We start from the raw sequence: 15,431 nt of genomic DNA on the forward strand, positions 1-15,431 counted from the left end.
AGGAGTCTTGTTGGTCTAGGGGTATGATTCTCGCTTAAGTTGCGAGAGGGCCCGCCTTCAAATCCCGAACGAGCCAGTCTGCAACTTCAAAAGTGCTCTTTTAATGTGTATCTGTGCATCCTGCTTTCTTTACCGGGAACACAGTGAAGAGTTTGGTTGAATGCCTCGTTGGTCTGGGGTATGATTCTCGCTTAAGTTGCGAGAGGTCCCGGCTTCAAATCCCGAACGAGCCTGTCTGCAACTTCAAAAGTGCTCTTTTAATGTGTATCTGTGCATCCTGCTTTCTTTACCGGGAGCACAGTGAAGAGTTTGGTTGAATGGCTCGTTGGTCTAGGGGTATGATTCTCGCTTCGGGTGCGAGAGGTCCCGGGTTCAAATAACGGACGAGCCCGACTCAGTCGTTAAAGCCTGTTTTACTTGAGTTTTAATGTCTATCCTGTAAGTGCCAAAATGGACTTTTTTTACCAGGGGTGCAGTAAAGCATGTGGCCGGGTACAATGAATTGTGTAGGTAGTTGGCTCGTTGGTCTAGGGGTATGATTCTCGCTTAGGGTGCGAGAGGTCCCGGGTTCAAATCCCGGACGAGCCCGCCGTGGCCTTTGAGGCCTGTTTTCAGTCTGGGGTTGATTCGAGGCTCACGTCCTGACAAGTTTTGGTCAACATTCGATTGTAAGGGCTGTCCAATCTGGTGGAGACCCAGCAGAAAGGATGTGGGAGTTTTTTGCAGCCGTATGTGCCTTCTTCACGACTGGACACCATTGATAGGCTCGTTTGTCTAAGGGTATGATTAACATTTTGGGTGCGAGAGGTCTGGGGTTTAAAATCCAGGATGAGTCCGTCTGCAGCTTTGAAAGTGCTCTTATTAATTTGTAGCGTGCATCCTGCTTCCTTTACTAGGAGCGCAGAGGGTTCCAACAGGAAAGAGGCTCGTTGGTCTAGGGGTATGATTCTCGCTTCATTTTTAAAGTTGCATCCATTGATCCGGCTTTCTTTTGACGTCTAAGTCGCACCCTTTTTCTCAGTTCCTCATCTGCAATTTAAACTTGGTTGGCTGCTTAGCTTGATGGGTTTGAGAGTTTGCACTGAAAGGAGGTATGGTCACAGAAATCGCTCAGATGGCAACCGTCTACAGTTGAACCTTGCTTCACATCTTTCGCGTGACATTTTTGGGGTCAACAGTCGATTGGGAAGTTAGCCCGAGCTGGTGGAGGCATGGCAAAAATGAGTGTCTTAGCAGCCATGTGCATAGTCTTTTTGCATTTGGCAACCAAGGGAGCAAGCAGCTTTGTGTGGCTCGTTGGTCTAGGGTCGTGATTCTTGCTTCAGGTGCGACAGTTCTTGGGTTCAAATCCTGGACGAGCCTGTCTGAAGCTTTGAAAACACCTTTTTGGAGGAGTAGCTGTCTATCCTGCTTGCTTTGGCTCAGTTGCAAGGCATCATTAGGTAGGACTGAAATCTTCCTACTTGTGGTTTTTTCGGTGTCAATGTCATTTACAGCGCTGGTCACTGGCCAGACGTGGCATTGTCAATATAGCTCATTTGGGAGAGTGTAAAGTCTGATTTATACTTCTGGGTCGAACAGTCGCCGTAGCTACGGCCTTTTCTTCGGCCTCTGCCGTGGTACTCCGGTTTACACAAGCATCATGCCCGTGGACACTGCAGACTAGCGGTTCGCATGTGTACTGCACGTCGACGCGGACAATGATGCAGAAGTATAAATGAAAACCAACGCACAGCGGGTACGAGAGGTCCCGGGTTTCTGGAGTTGTATAAGTCGATCCGACCATTGCCATAGTTGGGCGGCGCTGCACTGCAACCATCTGAGTTGGGATCGAGCCTCAAGTCCCTTACCCTGATAAGCTTTGGTCAACACTCGATTGGAAGGGAAGCCCAAGCTGGTGTAGCTGTGGCAGATAATAGTTTTTTTTTTTTGCAGCCATATCTGTCGTCTTCACGACGTCATACCCCTAGGAGTCTTGTTGGTCTAGGGGTATGATTCTCGCTTAAGTTGCGAGAGGGCCCGCCTTCAAATCCCGAACGAGCCAGTCTGCAACTTCAAAAGTGCTCTTTTAATGTGTATCTGTGCATCCTGCTTTCTTTACCGGGAGCACAGTGAAGAGTTTGGTTGAATGGCTCGTTGGTCTAGGGGTATGATTCTCGCTTCGGGTGCGAGAGGTCCCGGGTTCAAATAACGGACGAGCCCGACTCAGTCGTTAAAGCCTCTTTTACTTGAGTTTTAATGTCTATCCTGTAAGTGCCAAAATGGACTTTTTTTTACCAGGGGTGCAGTAAAGCATGTGGCCGGGTACAATGAATTGTGTAGGTAGTTGGCTCGTTGGTCTAGGGGTATGATTCTCGCTTAGGGTGCGAGAGGTCCCGGGTTCAAATCCCGGACGAGCCCGCCGTGGCCTTTGAGGCCTGTTTTCAGTCTGGGGTTGATTCGAGGCTCACGTCCTGACAAGTTTTGGTCAACATTCGATTGTAAGGGCTGTCCAATCTGGTGGAGACCCAGCAGAAAGGATGTGGGAGTTTTTTGCAGCCGTATGTGCCTTCTTCACGACTGGACACCATTGATAGGCTCGTTTGTCTAAGGGTATGATTAACATTTTGGGTGCGAGAGGTCTTGGGTTTAAAATCCAGGATGAGTCCGTCTGCAGCTTTGAAAGTGCTCTTATTAATTTGTAGCGTGCATCCTGCTTCCTTTACTAGGAGCGCAGAGGGTTCCATCAGGAAAGAGGCTCGTTGGTCTAGGGGTATGATTCTCGCTTAGGGTGCGACAGGTCCCGGGTTCAAATCCCGGACGATCCCGCATTCAGCCTTCATTTTTAAAGTTGCATCCATTGATCCGGCTTTCTTTTGACGTCTAAGTCGCACCCTTTTTCTCAGTTCCTCATCTGCAATTTAAACTTGGTTGGCTGCTTAGCTTGATGGGTTTGAGAGTTTGCACTGAAAGGAGGTATGGTCACAGAAATCGCTCAGATGGCAACCGTCTACAGTTGAACCTTGCTTCACATCTTTCGCGTGACATTTTTGGGGTCAACAGTCGATTGGGAAGTTAGCCCGAGCTGGTGGAGGCATGGCAAAAATGAGTGTCTTAGCAGCCATGTGCATAGTCTTTTTGCATTTGGCAACCAAGGGAGCAAGCAGATTTGTGTGGCTCGTTGGTCTAGGGTAGGGCTGCAACGACTCGTCGACGTTGTCGACAAAAATCGATAATAGAAATAGTCGACAATGAATTTCATTGTCGATGTTGTCGCCAGACATGTTTTCTCTGACCGAGTGAGGCATCTCTCTGCCGAGAGTCGCACATAGGCATTAGCTTCTATGCTGAGCGATAACATACAGAAATGGCGGCGTCCAATGCACTGAATGCAGCAGCTGCGCGTACCAAAACACGCCCGTTTCACACATATTTACTCCGTCTAAAGTGCGTATTTTTTTTCCACACCCATGTTAACGGATTACAACGTTCACAATGTACGGACTGTAAACGCGTTCTGTGTGAGCGCAAAACGAGTCCGTGCTGCTTCTGCACCGCATACGTAACGCACACGGACTGTGTATGTGTGAAACAGGCATAAAGTTTGGGAGCATTTTAGCCTGCTACGGCGAATAAAAAGATTAGGCCTACCTGCATGGTTTGTAAAGCAGTCCTTGTGCATCACGGCAGCACCTCTGTGATGCGCGAACATTTAAAGAGAAAGCACGTCGGACAGTTAAATGAAACCAGTTTGGCTGGCCTCGGTAAGATTTAAATAACATGGAAGCCAATACGTTTTGTTTTGGATATACATGTTTGTTTACGGTATTATTGCTGCTGATGCCTGCCCCTGGTTTACAGGAAGAAAATGTTTACTTGATTTTAATTTATTTTTTCTTATAAAACAAATGTGCCTGTCCTTTAAAAAGATTAGTAGAGTTTCTTAATTTATGCATTTATGTCTGTACTGACCGATTACTGTGCCTAAATGGTTTTAGACAGGGCATTTTTATTTACTTTTAGTATGAATTGGCCTATCAGCAGCAAAGTTCAATGAAATATGCATTTTTCATTGAAGTACCCCCTTCTTTCTTGTATTTACTATAATTTTCCACATAATTAAAGCAATCTCATGCTGAATTTGAGAAAAATTGAATAATTATCCGATTAGTCGACTAATCGTTTCAATAGTCGGTGACTAGTCGACTATTAAAATAGTCGTTAGTTGCAGCCCTAGTCTAGGGTCGTGATTCTTGCTTCAGGTGCAACAGTTCTTGGGTTCAAATCCTGGACGAGCCTGTCTGAAGCTTTGAAAACACCTTTTTGGAGGAGTAGCTGTCTATCCTGCTTGCTTTGGCTCAGTTGCAAGGCATCATTAGGTAGGACTGAAATCTTCCTACTTGTGGTTTTTTCAGTGTCAATGTCATTTACAGCGCTGGTCACTGGCCAGACGTGGCATTGTCAATATAGCTCATTTGGGAGAGTGTAAAGTCTGATTTATACTTCTGGGTCGAACAGTCGCCGTAGCTACGGCCTTTTCTTCGGCCTCTGCCGTGGTACTCCGGTTTACACAAGCATCATGCCCGTGGACACTGCAGACTAGCGGTTCGCATGTGTACTGCACGTCGACGCGGACAATGATGCAGAAGTATAAATGAAAACCAACGCACAGCGGGTACGAGAGGTCCCGGGTTTCTGGAGTTGTATAAGTCGATCCGACCATTGCCATAGTTGGGCGACGCTGCACTGCAACCATCTGGGTTGGGATCGAGCCTCAAGTCCCTTACCCTGATAAGCTTTGGTCAACACTTGATTGGAAGGGAAGCCCAAGCTGGTGTAGCTGTGGCAGATAAGAGTTTTTTTTTTTTGCAGCCATATCTGTCGTCTTCACGACGTCATACCCCTAGGAGTCTTGTTGGTCTAGGGGTATGATTCTCGCTTAAGTTGCGAGAGGGCCCGCCTTCAAATCCCGAACGAGCCAGTCTGCAACTTCAAAAGTGCTCTTTTAATGTGTATCTGTGCATCCTGCTTTTTCTTTACCGGGAACACAGTGAAGAGTTTGGTTGAATGCCTCGTTGGTCTGGGGTATGATTCTCGCTTAAGTAGCGAGAGGTCCCGGCTTCAAATCCCGAACGAGCCTGTCTGCAACTTCAAAAGTGCTCTTTTAATGTGTATCTGTGCATCCTGCTTTCTTTACCGGGAGCACAGTGAAGAGTTTGGTTGAATGGCTCGTTGGTCTAGGGGTATGATTCTCGCTTCGGGTGCGAGAGGTCCCGGGTTCAAATAACGGACGAGCCCGACTCAGTCGTTAAAGCCTGTTTTACTTGAGTTTTAATGTCTATCCTGTAAGTGCCAAAATGGACTTTTTTTACCAGGGGTGCAGTAAAGCATGTGGCCGGGTACAATGAATTGTGTAGGTAGTTGGCTCGTTGGTCTAGGGGTATGATTCTCGCTTAGGGTGCGAGAGGTCCCGGGTTCAAATCCCGGACGAGCCCGCCGTGGCCTTTGAGGCCTGTTTTCAGTCTGGGGTTGATTCGAGGCTCACGTCCTGACAAGTTTTGGTCAACATTCGATTGTAAGGGCTGTCCAATCTGGTGGAGACCCAGCAGAAAGGATGTGGGAGTTTTTTGCAGCCGTATGTGCCTTCTTCACGACTGGACACCATTGATAGGCTCGTTTGTCTAAGGGTATGATTAACATTTTGGGTGCGAGAGGTCTTGGGTTTAAAATCCAGGATGAGTCCGTCTGTAGCTTTGAAAGTGCTCTTATTAATTTGTAGCGTGCATCCTGCTTCCTTTACGAGGAGCGCAGAGGGTTCCAACAGGAAAGAGGCTCGTTGGTCTAGGGGTATGATTCTCGCTTAGGGTGCGAGAGTTCCCGGGTTCAAATCCCGGACGAGCCCGCATTAAGCCTTCATTTTTAAAGTTGCATCCATTGATCCGGCTTTCTTTTGACGTCTAAGTCGCACCCTTTTTCTCAGTTCCTCATCTGCAATTTAAACTTGGTTGGCTGCTTAGCTTGTTGGGTTTGAGAGTTTGCACTGAAAGGAGGTATGGTCACAGAAATCGCTCAGATGGCAACCGTCTACAGTTGAACCTTGCTTCACATCTTTCGCGTGACATTTTTGGGGTCAACAGTCGATTGGGAAGTTAGCCCGAGCTGGTGGAGGCATGGCAAAAATGAGTGTCTTAGCAGCCATGTGCATAGTCTTTTTGCATTTGGCAACCAAGGGAGCAAGCAGATTTGTGTGGCTCGTTGGTCTAGGGTCGTGATTCTTGCTTCAGGTGCGACAGTTCTTGGGTTCAAATCCTGGACGAGCCTGTGTGAAGCTTTGAAAACACCTTTTTGGAGGAGTAGCTGTCTATCCTGCTTGCTTTGGCTCAGTTGCAAGGCATCATTAGGTAGGACTGAAATCTTCCTACTTGTGGTTTTTTCAGTGTCAATGTCATTTACAGCGCTGGTCACTGGCCAGACGTGGCATTGTCAATATAGCTCATTTGGGAGAGTGTAAAGTCTGATTTATACTTCTGGGTCGAACAGTCGCCGTAGCTACGGCCTTTTCTTCGGCCTCTGCCGTGGTACTCCGGTTTACACAAGCATCATGCCCGTGGACACTGCAGACTAGCGGTTCGCATGTGTACTGCACGTCGACGCGGACAATGATGCAGAAGTATAAATGAAAACCAACGCACAGCGGGTACGAGAGGTCCCGGGTTTCTGGAGTTGTATAAGTCGATCCGACCATTGCCATAGTTGGGCGGCGCTGCACTGCAACCATCTGGGTTGGGATCGAGCCTCAAGTCCCTTACCCTGATAAGCTTTGGTCAACACTCGATTGGAAGGGAAGCCCAAGCTGGTGTAGCTGTGGCAGATAAGAGTTTTTTTTTTTTTTTGCAGCCATATCTGTCGTCTTCACGACGTCATACCCCTAGGAGTCTTGTTGGTCTAGGGGTATGATTCTCGCTTAAGTTGCGAGAGGGCCCGCCTTCAAATCCCGAACGAGCCAGTCTGCAACTTCAAAAGTGCTCTTTTAATGTGTATCTGTGCATCCTGCTTTCTTTACCGGGAACACAGTGAAGAGTTTGGTTGAATGCCTCGTTGGTCTGGGGTATGATTCTCGCTTAAGTAGCGAGAGGTCCCGGGTTCAAATCCCGGACGAGCCCGCCGTGGCCTTTGAGGCCTGTTTTCAGTCCGGGGTTGATTCGAGGCTCACGTCCTGACAAGTTTTGGTCAACATTCGATTGTAAGGGCTGTCCAATCTGGTGGAGACCCAGCAGAAAGGATGTGGGAGTTTTTTGCAGCCGTATGTGCCTTCTTCACGACTGGACACCATTGATAGGCTCGTTTGTCTAAGGGTATGATTAACATTTTGGGTGCGAGAGGTCTGGGGTTTAAAATCCAGGATGAGTCCGTCTGCAGCTTTGAAAGTGCTCTTATTAATTTGTAGCGTGCATCCTGCTTCCTTTACTAGGAGCGCAGAGGGTTCCAACAGGAAAGAGGCTCGTTGGTCTAGGGGTATGATTCTCGCTTCATTTTTAAAGTTGCATCCATTGATCCGGCTTTCTTTTGACGTCTAAGTCGCACCCTTTTTCTCAGTTCCTCATCTGCAATTTAAACTTGGTTGGCTGCTTAGCTTGATGGGTTTGAGAGTTTGCACTGAAAGGAGGTATGGTCACAGAAATCGCTCAGATGGCAACCGTCTACAGTTGAACCTTGCTTCACATCTTTCGCGTGACATTTTTGGGGTCAACAGTCGATTGGGAAGTTAGCCCGAGCTGGTGGAGGCATGGCAAAAATGAGTGTCTTAGCAGCCATGTGCATAGTCTTTTTGCATTTGGCAACCAAGGGAGCAAGCAGATTTGTGTGGCTCGTTGGTCTAGGGTCGTGATTCTTGCTTCAGGTGCGATAGTTCTTGGGTTCAAATCCTGGATGAGCCTGTCTGAAGCTTTGAAAACACCTTTTTGGAGGAGTAGCTGTCTATCCTGCTTGCTTTGGCTCAGTTGCAAGGCATCATTAGGTAGGACTGAAATCTTCCTACTTGTGGTTTTTTCAGTGTCAATGTCATTTACAGCGCTGGTCACTGGCCAGACGTGGCATTGTCAATATAGCTCATTTGGGAGAGTGTAAAGTCTGATTTATACTTCTGGGTCGAACAGTCGCCGTAGCTACGGCCTTTTCTTCGGCCTCTGCCGTGGTACTCCGGTTTACACAAGCATCATGCCCGTGGACACTGCAGACTAGCGGTTCGCATGTGTACTGCACGTCGACGCGGACAATGATGCAGAAGTATAAATGAAAACCAACGCACAGCGGGTACGAGAGGTCCCGGGTTTCTGGAGTTGTATAAGTCGATCCGACCATTGCCATAGTTGGGCGGCGCTGCACTGCAACCATCTGAGTTGGGATCGAGCCTCAAGTCCCTTACCCTGATAAGCTTTGGTCAACACTCGATTGGAAGGGAAGCCCAAGCTGGTGTAGCTGTGGCAGATAATAGTTTTTTTTTTTTGCAGCCATATCTGTCGTCTTCACGACGTCATACCCCTAGGAGTCTTGTTGGTCTAGGGGTATGATTCTCGCTTAAGTTGCGAGAGGGCCCGCCTTCAAATCCCGAACGAGCCAGTCTGCAACTTCAAAAGTGCTCTTTTAATGTGTATCTGTGCATCCTGCTTTCTTTACCGGGAACACAGTGAAGAGTATGGTTGAATGCCTCGTTGGTCTGGGGTATGATTCTCGCTTAAGTAGCGAGAGGTCCCGGCTTCAAATCCCGAACGAGCCTGTCTGCAACTTCAAAAGTGCTCTTTTAATGTGTATCTGTGCATCCTGCTTTCTTTACCGGGAGCACAGTGAAGAGTTTGGTTGAATGGCTCGTTGGTCTAGGGGTATGATTCTCGCTTCGGGTGCGAGAGGTCCCGGGTTCAAATAACGGACGAGCCCGACTCAGTCGTTAAAGCCTCTTTTACTTGAGTTTTAATGTCTATCCTGTAAGTGCCAAAATGGACTTTTTTTTACCAGGGGTGCAGTAAAGCATGTGGCCGGGTACAATGAATTGTGTAGGTAGTTGGCTCGTTGGTCTAGGGGTATGATTCTCGCTTAGGGTGCGAGAGGTCCCGGGTTCAAATCCCGGACGAGCCCGCCGTGGCCTTTGAGGCCTGTTTTCAGTCTGGGGTTGATTCGAGGCTCACGTCCTGACAAGTTTTGGTCAACATTCGATTGTAAGGGCTGTCCAATCTGGTGGAGACCCAGCAGAAAGGATGTGGGAGTTTTTTGCAGCCGTATGTGCCTTCTTCACGACTGGACACCATTGATAGGCTCGTTTGTCTAAGGGTATGATTAACATTTTGGGTGCGAGAGGTCTTGGGTTTAAAATCCAGGATGAGTCCGTCTGTAGCTTTGAAAGTGCTCTTATTAATTTGTAGCGTGCATCCTGCTTCCTTTACGAGGAGCGCAGAGGGTTCCAACAGGAAAGAGGCTCGTTGGTCTAGGGGTATGATTCTCGCTTAGGGTGCGAGAGTTCCCGGGTTCAAATCCCGGACGAGCCCGCATTAAGCCTTCATTTTTAAAGTTGCATCCATTGATCCGGCTTTCTTTTGACGTCTAAGTCGCACCCTTTTTCTCAGTTCCTCATCTGCAATTTAAACTTGGTTGGCTGCTTAGCTTGATGGGTTTGAGAGTTTGCACTGAAAGGAGGTATGGTCACAGAAATCGCTCAGATGGCAACCGTCTACAGTTGAACCTTGCTTCACATCTTTCGCGTGACATTTTTGGGGTCAACAGTCGATTGGGAAGTTAGCCCGAGCTGGTGGAGGCATGGCAAAAATGAGTGTCTTAGCAGCCATGTGCATAGTCTTTTTGCATTTGGCAACCAAGGGAGCAAGCAGATTTGTGTGGCTCGTTGGTCTAGGGTCGTGATTCTTGCTTCAGGTGCGACAGTTCTTGGGTTCAAATCCTGGACGAGCCTGTGTGAAGCTTTGAAAACACCTTTTTGGAGGAGTAGCTGTCTATCCTGCTTGCTTTGGCTCAGTTGCAAGGCATCATTAGGTAGGACTGAAATCTTCCTACTTGTGGTTTTTTCAGTGTCAATGTCATTTACAGCGCTGGTCACTGGCCAGACGTGGCATTGTCAATATAGCTCATTTGGGAGAGTGTAAAGTCTGATTTATACTTCTGGGTCGAACAGTCGCCGTAGCTACGGCCTTTTCTTCGGCCTCTGCCGTGGTACTCCGGTTTACACAAGCATCATGCCCGTGGACACTGCAGACTAGCGGTTCGCATGTGTACTGCACGTCGACGCGGACAATGATGCAGAAGTATAAATGAAAACCAACGCACAGCGGGTACGAGAGGTCCCGGGTTTCTGGAGTTGTATAAGTCGATCCGACCATTGCCATAGTTGGGCGGCGCTGCACTGCAACCATCTGGGTTGGGATCGAGCCTCAAGTCCCTTACCCTGATAAGCTTTGGTCAAAACTCGATTGGAAGGGAAGCCCAAGCTGGTGTAGCTGTGGCAGATAAGAGTTTTTTTTTTTTTTTGCAGCCATATCTGTCGTCTTCACGACGTCATACCCCTAGGAGTCTTGTTGGTCTAGGGGTATGATTCTCGCTTAAGTTGCGAGAGGGCCCGCCTTCAAATCCCGAACGAGCCAGTCTGCAACTTCAAAAGTGCTCTTTTAATGTGTATCTGTGCATCCTGCTTTCTTTACCGGGAACACAGTGAAGAGTTTGGTTGAATGCCTCGTTGGTCTGGGGTATGATTCTCGCTTAAGTAGCGAGAGGTCCCGGGTTCAAATCCCGGACGAGCCCGCCGTGGCCTTTGAGGCCTGTTTTCAGTCCGGGGTTGATTCGAGGCTCACGTCCTGACAAGTTTTGGTCAACATTCGATTGTAAGGGCTGTCCAATCTGGTGGAGACCCAGCAGAAAGGATGTGGGAGTTTTTTGCAGCCGTATGTGCCTTCTTCACGACTGGACACCATTGATAGGCTCGTTTGTCTAAGGGTATGATTAACATTTTGGGTGCGAGAGGTCTGGGGTTTAAAATCCAGGATGAGTCCGTCTGCAGCTTTGAAAGTGCTCTTATTAATTTGTAGCGTGCATCCTGCTTCCTTTACTAGGAGCGCAGAGGGTTCCAACAGGAAAGAGGCTCGTTGGTCTAGGGGTATGATTCTCGCTTCATTTTTAAAGTTGCATCCATTGATCCGGCTTTCTTTTGACGTCTAAGTCGCACCCTTTTTCTCAGTTCCTCATCTGCAATTTAAACTTGGTTGGCTGCTTAGCTTGATGGGTTTGAGAGTTTGCACTGAAAGGAGGTATGGTCACAGAAATCGCTCAGATGGCAACCGTCTACAGTTAAACCTTGCTTCACATCTTTCGCGTGACATTTTTGGGGTCAACAGTCGATTGGGAAGTTAGCCCGAGCTGGTGGAGGCATGGCAAAAATGAGTGTCTTAGCAGCCATGTGCATAGTCTTTTTGCATTTGGCAACCAAGGGAGCAAGCAGATTTGTGTGGCTCGTTGGTCTAGGGTCGTGATTCTTGCTTCAGGTGCGATAGTTCTTGGGTTCAAATCCTGGATGAGCCTGTCTGAAGCTTTGAAAACACCTTTTTGGAGGAGTAGCTGTCTATCCTGCTTGCTTTGGCTCAGTTGCAAGGCATCATTAGGTAGGACTGAAATCTTCCTACTTGTGGTTTTTTCAGTGTCAATGTCATTTACAGCGCTGGTCACTGGCCAGACGTGGCATTGTCAATATAGCTCATTTGGGAGAGTGTAAAGTCTGATTTATACTTCTGGGTCGAACAGTCGCCGTAGCTACGGCCTTTTCTTCGGCCTCTGCCGTGGTACTCCGGTTTACACAAGCATCATGCCCGTGGACACTGCAGACTAGCGGTTCGCATGTGTACTGCACGTCGACGCGGACAATGATGCAGAAGTATAAATGAAAACCAACGCACAGCGGGTACGAGAGGTCCCGGGTTTCTGGAGTTGTATAAGTCGATCCGACCATTGCCATAGTTGGGCGGCGCTGCACTGCAACCATCTGAGTTGGGATCGAGCCTCAAGTCCCTTACCCTGATAAGCTTTGGTCAACACTCGATTGGAAGGGAAGCCCAAGCTGGTGTAGCTGTGGCAGATAATAGTTTTTTTTTTTTTGCAGCCATATCTGTCGTCTTCACGACGTCATACCCCTAGGAGTCTTGTTGGTCTAGGGGTATGATTCTCGCTTAAGTTGCGAGAGGGCCCGCCTTCAAATCCCGAACGAGCCAGTCTGCAACTTCAAAAGTGCTCTTTTAATGTGTATCTGTGCATCCTGCTTTCTTTACCGGGAACACAGTGAAGAGTATGGTTGAATGCCTCGTTGGTCTGGGGTATGATTCTCGCTTAAGTAGCGAGAGGTCCCGGCTTCAAATCCCGAACGAGCCTGTCTGCAACTTCAAAAGTGCTCTTTTAATGTGTATCTGTGCATCCTGCTTTCTTTACCGGGAGCACAGTGAAGAGTTTGGTTGAATGGCTCGTTGGTCTAGGGGTATGATTCTCGCTTCGGGTGCGAGAGGTCCCGGGTTCAAATAACGGACGAGCCCGACTCAGTCGTTAAAGCCTCTTTTACTTGAGTTTTAATGTCTATCCTGTAAGTGCCAAAATGGACTTTTTTTTACCAGGGGTGCAGTAAAGCATGTGGCCGGGTACAATGAATTGTGTAGGTAGTTGGCTCGTTGGTCTAGGGGTATGATTCTCGCTTAGGGTGCGAGAGGTCCCGGGTTCAAATCCCGGACGAGCCCGCCGTGGCCTTTGCGGCCTGTTTTCAGTCTGGGGTTGATTCGAGGCTCACGTCCTGACAAGTTTTGGTCAACATTCGATTGTAAGGGCTGTCCAATCTGGTGGAGACCCAGCAGAAAGGATGTGGGAGTTTTTTGCAGCCGTATGTGCCTTCTTCACGACTGGACACCATTGATAGGCTCGTTTGTCTAAGGGTATGATTAACATTTTGGGTGCGAGAGGTCTTGGGTTTAAAATCCAGGATGAGTCCGTCTGCAGCTTTGAAAGTGCTCTTATTAATTTGTAGCGTGCATCCTGCTTCCTTTACTAGGAGCGCAGAGGGTTCCATCAGGAAAGAGGCTCGTTGGTCTAGGGGTATGATTCTCGCTTAGGGTGCGACAGGTCCCGGGTTCAAATCCCGGACGATCCCGCATTCAGCCTTCATTTTTAAAGTTGCATCCATTGATCCGGCTTTCTTTTGACGTCTAAGTCGCACCCTTTTTCTCAGTTCCTCATCTGCAATTTAAACTTGGTTGGCTGCTTAGCTTGATGGGTTTGAGAGTTTGCACTGAAAGGAGGTATGGTCACAGAAATCGCTCAGATGGCAACCGTCTACAGTTGAACCTTGCTTCACATCTTTCGCGTGACATTTTTGGGGTCAACAGTCGATTGGGAAGTTAGCCCGAGCTGGTGGAGGCATGGCAAAAATGAGTGTCTTAGCAGCCATGTGCATAGTCTTTTTGCATTTGGCAACCAAGGGAGCAAGCAGATTTGTGTGGCTCGTTGGTCTAGGGTAGGGCTGCAACGACTCGTCGACGTTGTCGACAAAAATCGATAATAGAAATAGTCGACAATGAATTTCATTGTCGATGTTGTCGCCAGACATGTTTTCTCTGACCGAGTGAGGCATCTCTCTGCCGAGAGTCGCACATAGGCATTAGCTTCTATGCTGAGCGATAACATACAGAAATGGCGGCGTCCAATGCACTGAATGCAGCAGCTGCGCGTACCAAAACACGCCCGTTTCACACATATTTACTCCGTCTAAAGTGCGTATTTTTTTTCCACACCCATGTTAACGGATTACAACGTTCACAATGTACGGACTGTAAACGCGTTCTGTGTGAGCGCAAAACGAGTCCGTGCTGCTTCTGCACCGCATACGTAACGCACACGGACTGTGTATGTGTGAAACAGGCATAAAGTTTGGGAGCATTTTAGCCTGCTACGGCGAATAAAAAGATTAGGCCTACCTGCATGGTTTGTAAAGCAGTCCTTGTGCATCACGGCAGCACCTCTGTGATGCGCGAACATTTAAAGAGAAAGCACGTCGGACAGTTAAATGAAACCAGTTTGGCTGGCCTCGGTAAGATTTAAATAACATGGAAGCCAATACGTTTTGTTTTGGATATACATGTTTGTTTACGGTATTATTGCTGCTGATGCCTGCCCCTGGTTTACAGGAAGAAAATGTTTACTTGATTTTAATTTATTTTTTCTTATAAAACAAATGTGCCTGTCCTTTAAAAAGATTAGTAGAGTTTCTTAATTTATGCATTTATGTCTGTACTGACCGATTACTGTGCCTAAATGGTTTTAGACAGGGCATTTTTATTTACTTTTAGTATGAATTGGCCTATCAGCAGCAAAGTTCAATGAAATATGCATTTTTCATTGAAGTACCCCCTTCTTTCTTGTATTTACTATAATTTTCCACATAATTAAAGCAATCTCATGCTGAATTTGAGAAAAATTGAATAATTATCCGATTAGTCGACTAATCGTTTCAATAGTCGGTGACTAGTCGACTATTAAAATAGTCGTTAGTTGCAGCCCTAGTCTAGGGTCGTGATTCTTGCTTCAGGTGCAACAGTTCTTGGGTTCAAATCCTGGACGAGCCTGTCTGAAGCTTTGAAAACACCTTTTTGGAGGAGTAGCTGTCTATCCTGCTTGCTTTGGCTCAGTTGCAAGGCATCATTAGGTAGGACTGAAATCTTCCTACTTGTGGTTTTTTCAGTGTCAATGTCATTTACAGCGCTGGTCACTGGCCAGACGTGGCATTGTCAATATAGCTCATTTGGGAGAGTGTAAAGTCTGATTTATACTTCTGGGTCGAACAGTCGCCGTAGCTACGGCCTTTTCTTCGGCCTCTGCCGTGGTACTCCGGTTTACACAAGCATCATGCCCGTGGACACTGCAGACTAGCGGTTCGCATGTGTACTGCACGTCGACGCGGACAATGATGCAGAAGTATAAATGAAAACCAACGCACAGCGGGTACGAGAGGTCCCGGGTTTCTGGAGTTGTATAAGTCGATCCGACCATTGCCATAGTTGGGCGACGCTGCACTGCAACCATCTGGGTTGGGATCGAGCCTCAAGTCCCTTACCCTGATAAGCTTTGGTCAACACTCGATTGGAAGGGAAGCCCAAGCTGGTGTAGCTGTGGCAGATAAGAGTTTTTTTTTTTTTGCAGCCATATCTGTCGTCTTCACGACGTCATACCCCTAGGAGTCTTGTTGGTCTAGGGGTATGATTCTCGCTTAAGTTGCGAGAGGGCCCGCCTTCAAATCCCGAACGAGCCAGTCTGCAACTTCAAAAGTGCTCTTTTAATGTGTATCTGTGCATCCTGCTTTTTCTTTACCGGGAACACAGTGAAGAGTTTGGTTGAATGCCTCGTTGGTCTGGGGTATGATTCTCGCTTAA

The 15,431-nt window shown here is 47.7% G+C and overlaps 7 non-coding genes across 7 annotated transcripts; all 7 read left to right on the forward strand.

Moving 5' to 3' along the window:
- The first annotated feature begins 516 nt into the window (after positions 1–516).
- On the forward strand, positions 517–588 carry trnap-agg (transfer RNA proline (anticodon AGG)). The gene has a single exon. It is a non-coding gene; the product is annotated as a tRNA-Pro (tRNA).
- Positions 589–2,328: 1,740 nt separating this feature from the next.
- Positions 2,329–2,400, forward strand: trnap-agg (transfer RNA proline (anticodon AGG)). The gene has a single exon. It is a non-coding gene; the product is annotated as a tRNA-Pro (tRNA).
- Positions 2,401–5,402: 3,002 nt separating this feature from the next.
- trnap-agg (transfer RNA proline (anticodon AGG)) lies at positions 5,403–5,474 on the forward strand. The gene has a single exon. It is a non-coding gene; the product is annotated as a tRNA-Pro (tRNA).
- A 335-nt stretch (positions 5,475–5,809) lies between these two features.
- On the forward strand, positions 5,810–5,881 carry trnap-agg (transfer RNA proline (anticodon AGG)). Its single transcript has one exon. It is a non-coding gene; the product is annotated as a tRNA-Pro (tRNA).
- A 3,158-nt stretch (positions 5,882–9,039) lies between these two features.
- On the forward strand, positions 9,040–9,111 carry trnap-agg (transfer RNA proline (anticodon AGG)). Its single transcript has one exon. It is a non-coding gene; the product is annotated as a tRNA-Pro (tRNA).
- A 335-nt stretch (positions 9,112–9,446) lies between these two features.
- On the forward strand, positions 9,447–9,518 carry trnap-agg (transfer RNA proline (anticodon AGG)). Its single transcript has one exon. It is a non-coding gene; the product is annotated as a tRNA-Pro (tRNA).
- A 3,159-nt stretch (positions 9,519–12,677) lies between these two features.
- On the forward strand, positions 12,678–12,749 carry trnap-agg (transfer RNA proline (anticodon AGG)). Its single transcript has one exon. It is a non-coding gene; the product is annotated as a tRNA-Pro (tRNA).
- The last annotated feature ends 2,682 nt before the right edge of the window (positions 12,750–15,431 follow it).

This window comes from Garra rufa, unplaced genomic scaffold, assembly GCF_049309525.1.
Source record: "Garra rufa unplaced genomic scaffold, GarRuf1.0 hap1_unplaced_070, whole genome shotgun sequence".
Classification (NCBI taxonomy): Eukaryota; Metazoa; Chordata; class Actinopteri; order Cypriniformes; family Cyprinidae; genus Garra; species Garra rufa.